Here is a 4,791-nt window from a genome sequence, read left to right as displayed (position 1 = left end):
TTTTGATTGAACATTGGTCTGTCTTCTTCGTGTATTGAATCAGTGGCATGTCTGTGGACTTACAACGCTAAAAACCGGGTAAGTCCGTAGGTTGACTGATAGAAAATAAAGCGTTGTTCATCTATAGTAAACTTCAAATGGTTTTATTCTGGGAAACAAATTACAAGTTTTGATTGAACATTGGTCTGTCTTCTTCGTGTATTGAATCAGTGGCATGTCTGTGGACTTACAACGCTAAAAACCGGGTAAGTCCGTAGGTTGACTGATAGAAAATAAAGCGTTGTTCATCTATAGTAAACTTCAAATGGTTTTATTCTGGGAAACAAATTACATGTTTTCATTGAACATTGGTCTGTCTTCTTCGTGTATTGAATCAGTGGCATGTCTGTGGACTTACAACGCTAAAAACCGGGTAAGTCCGTAAGTTGACTGATAGAAAATAAAGCGTTGTTCATCTATAGTAAACTTCAAAGTGGTTTTATTCTGGGAAACAAATTACAAGTTTTGATTGAACATTGGTCTGTCTTCTTCGTGTATCGAATCAGTGGCATGTCTGTGGACTTACAACGCTAAAAACCGGGTTTGGACACCTGTAGTGGGTACAGCACAGATAGCCCGTTGTGTAGCTTTGTGTTTAATTACAAACAAATAAACAAAAATAGACATGAGTTGCTCATTTATGACAGCTATTTCCGAGTTTCTAAACGTTGTTGATTAACTATTTAAACTGTTATATTATGATACAGTATACAAAATGAGTAAATTTAAACTATAGTAGGTGTTTGATATTATACCGAGTTCGGGTAACAAAAAAGGAGCTGGATCATACTCCTCAAGTCCCCCTCGTACAACCTGTTGGAATCATAACCTGCCCATATTAGTACGCCCACTGATCGTATTTACATACAAGTTATTTCTACCTCGTCCAATCCCTTCTTGACCTGTTCCTGACGTCAGCCAGGTGAGGCAGTAGGAAAATCACGTGATAAGTGTAAAGGCGGTTTACGGACCTAACGTGAATTAGGGAAGAGACGGTTTTTAACTACTGTTAAAAATGTGTGGATTTGTGTCGTTGTAGCAAATTTTCTAGTAACTGAAATATTGAGTGCTTTATCTTTTAAGAACAGTGTTATAGTTAGCCATAGAGCTTAACACCGGAGGGAGTTATTCGCGGACTTGAAAGACTTCTGGAAATTGTGGAAGTGACTGGGGTAGATAAAGCTACTTGTTGTTAGTTTGTGGCTTTCTCCTGTCATTTAGTGTGTGTGAGTGTGTGGAAGAAAACTAAAACGACCTGGTTACCAGGGTAAGCACTCGTTACTTAAATTTCGCTAGTGAAAAATTGGAAAGGTTTTAGCAAACCTGTTATGATTTACCTATTATGAACATATTGTGTAACCTATTAGTATAAAGCATGATTTGATAGAGTTGAATGTGAAAGACCTCACTTATAATAAGTTATGTAAATATACACAAGTTTGTGGAACTCGGATATATTTGTATGATTATTAATCAGTGTATTACTTACTCACTACTCGTCGCGTAGTCCTGGAACTTGTTTCCCATGTCCTTGTAGCTAGCGCTATCAAAATCACATATTGTCAACTTCAGCATAATTGAAAGCATAAAAAGTAAAGTAAGTTTTCTAATTATACATAGGAGAAAAAGAAAATAATTCCATTACTACAAAATATATCGGTATCTCTGCAACATTTCCTCCTCCCATTGAAAACTAAAGCAGGTAATAATAAGTAAAAGATAACTGCACAAGTGAAATGAAATTTCTATGTGTAAACCAAACTACTATGTATGTATCTTCTAGTATGATAACACATTTACAAAATTAAACCAAGTTGTGTAAGTTTAAATGTTGTTGTTGTTTGAAGTTAAGCACAAAGCTACACAATGAGCTAGCTATCCGTGATATGCCCACCACGGGTATCGAAACCAAGTTTTTAGCGTTGTAAGTCCGCAGACACGCCTCTGTGCCACGTGGGGGGGGGGGGGGGCAAGTGTAACTGAACGATGAGCATGAAAGGGATGGGGGAGAATAAACCAATAACACTTTGGCAATACTAGGGGGCGACAGTACAGAGTTTGAGCTGGCTTACGAACATCGCTAATCCTAGGAGCGACAGTACAAAGCTTGAGATGCTTTATGAACGTTGTTATAAGCTTTGTTTGCTTTTATAAACGCTTACAGAAGATACTGAAAAGCAGTGGAAAGTGCACTGAAGGACAAGAATGATGTAAATTTGAAAGCATGTTAGTCGCCCTCTTGTATAGACAGTTTGTTCTGGTCGTCAGAACTACCAACTGCACTTATAGTTGCATATACGTTGTTTTCCTCAGATGTTTGTTCTGATTTTGGAAGAGTATTTGATATAAACAACTTCTGTATTACCAGGTGGTCTTTGGCGAATAATTTGACTTGTTGACGATTGCAAAAGTGTTAAGTAATTTAACTTAAACATTGATAAGTCATTGGAAAGGGAATTAGTTATAAATTTCGTGTACAATTTACATTCGGAATAATCATTGTAATTGCACAACTAACAAACGTAGAATGAGTTGCAAGTTTTAACGAAACTCTTAACCATTTTACTTTTTAGGGTTAACCAGTAAACTGATGTCATTGTGACGTCAACAATTCCTAGCAATAATTAAATACAAATCTGAGATAGTTATAAGGAAGTGGTGGTGGTGTGTTAAATTTTGTAGACCCGGGGCTTTGCCAAAATGTGTCAGATTTGTGACGCCATCATCAGGGTAAAGATTTCGTATTCAAAAATCCTAATTTCCCCCTTTTTTGAGTCAATTTTTTAAAACAAAAACATGCAGCACTAATTATTTGAGACTACTCACGTTAGTGCTAAATTAAATACGTATATATTACCGAAAGAAAACACACAAATCAACTCCTTTTTAAAATAAGCAGCAAGGAATAAAACACCTGAGCACCACATACAAATTACTAACATTGAAACAAGTTTTAAAAACGCGTATCTTATTTTTTATTATATTTTTGACTGCACAACAGTATTAACAACTGTTAAAAAAACTTACACATTATGTAACTAATAATAATAGTAAAGCTTTTAAAATTTGTACGTCATAAACACACAGCATAATTGTAAAATGTTTTTTATTGAGTGTTTTAATACCATATTCGAATGTTTTAATAACAACACGACGTATGACAAAAACATTTCACTATTTTAACGCTCTATCATCTGCTTATAAGCCAAAGTGGTCTCATGGTGCCTGTTACCTGTTCCAGAGGGAAAGTGACAGTGCGTGTCTGGGCGACTTGACTCCCCAGTGGCACAGCTGTATGTCTGCGGACTTACAACGCTAGAATCCGGGTTTCGATACCCGTGATGGGCAGAGCACAGATAGCCCATTGTGTAGCTTTGTGCATAATTACAAACAACAAAAAAAATAAAAAATGGCGGCTTGAGAAAGTTCTACCAGTGTGGGTAAACTGAATAACTTGTTTTGGGACCCTGCGTTCCGGTGCACTCTGGCAGCAATACTACCCTGTAAAATGAAGATGAAAAGTTTAGATAAAGTAATGTAGGAAGAACAAAGGCGAAGAAAACCTGCAGCGTGCTTACCAAATGTTCAATAATATTTTATAAAATTTGAATTTCACTTCCATATTGACCTGTAAGGGTACAGTATAAATAGTTCTGACCCATATTCATTTTCATTTCGGGACCTCCATTTCTCACGTGCCCCCCAGTCTCTAAACAACAGGCTATGTAAAACATACTTAAAAAATATTATTATTATTACTGTAACGGGTATTTTAAAGCCAAATGAATATTGTAGACGGTAGCATACAATAATATGTATTCAATTTCATCCTGCTGAAACAAGATATTAATTTGTGTTCATTTATCGACTGTTGTGGGTCATGAATAATGTATTTTTTGAAAGAACCATCTATTGAAAAATTGGAAAAAAAGTACTCGGATGTTATGTGTTATGTTAGTTTTTTTTAGCAAATCCAGGTAATGGTATCACGTTAAAATATTCATATGTATTCTAAATACTTGCTTATTTATGTATTATAATAATTGCATAAATATATTGTTTTTGCCAGTAATAAAGTATAACTTTCGAGTTTTATTTTCTTTGTTGCATTTAAATATGGTATTATAAATATAATCAATGATGCTTTGACAACATAACTGAACAATGTTATGAACTGGGAACTTGTTTGTGCCCCCACCCAAATAAAAAATTATTTCAGGCCCTGTATCTATATCTCTTTTATCATCTCGACTACAGAAACTGAACTGCCAAGGGTATCTGTTATGCACGTGTAGTTCTAGAATCGCGCCAAAACTGGGCGGTGATAAAAGGGTCACTTTCACGAATGTCACGATATCGAACGTATCTCAAGAATTTTCAAAAAACACATAAGCAACAATGTTTGTTGAAACGCAAGCTTTACGTAGTATCGTAAGACAGCATTGAGAGCAATATAAGATCATGTTACCGTTGGGAGTGAGGGGTCATTGGTTGTTTCGGCTTGTATACTATGTTCTTTATTATTTTTATTATCTACCTTTGAACTATAGAGCCGCTCCTTTCTCACGATGGTCAATCCTTCTCAACCTTTCGCAAACTCCTAAAAATACAGATCAAACTATTGCACAAATTTCAATAAACGATAGTTTATAAATAACTTATTATTATTATAAATGGGCTAGGTGGTTAGAGGGCGTTCAACTCGTAATCTGTGGGTCGCGGGTTCGAATCCCCGTCACACCAAACATGCTC

The 4,791-nt window shown here is 35.7% G+C and overlaps 1 protein-coding gene across 2 annotated transcripts in view; it reads left to right on the top strand.

Annotated features, from left to right (window-relative positions):
- Positions 1-1,113: 1,113 nt before the first annotated feature.
- LOC106470411 (CD109 antigen-like) overlaps positions 1,114-4,791 on the top strand; it is a 77,369-nt gene continuing 73,691 nt past the window's right edge. For both annotated transcript variants that reach the window (XM_013930967.2, XM_022399001.1), the window contains exon 1: positions 1,114-1,306. The gene's annotated coding sequence lies outside the window, so the exon portion shown is untranslated. The remainder of the gene's footprint in view (positions 1,307-4,791) is intronic.

This window comes from Limulus polyphemus, unplaced genomic scaffold (assembly GCF_000517525.1).
Source record: "Limulus polyphemus unplaced genomic scaffold, Limulus_polyphemus-2.1.2 Scaffold3986, whole genome shotgun sequence".
NCBI classification, from domain to species: domain Eukaryota; kingdom Metazoa; phylum Arthropoda; class Merostomata; order Xiphosura; family Limulidae; genus Limulus; species Limulus polyphemus.
The sequence above is the reverse complement of the archived record's forward strand: the minus strand, read 5'-3'. Positions and strand labels throughout refer to the sequence as shown.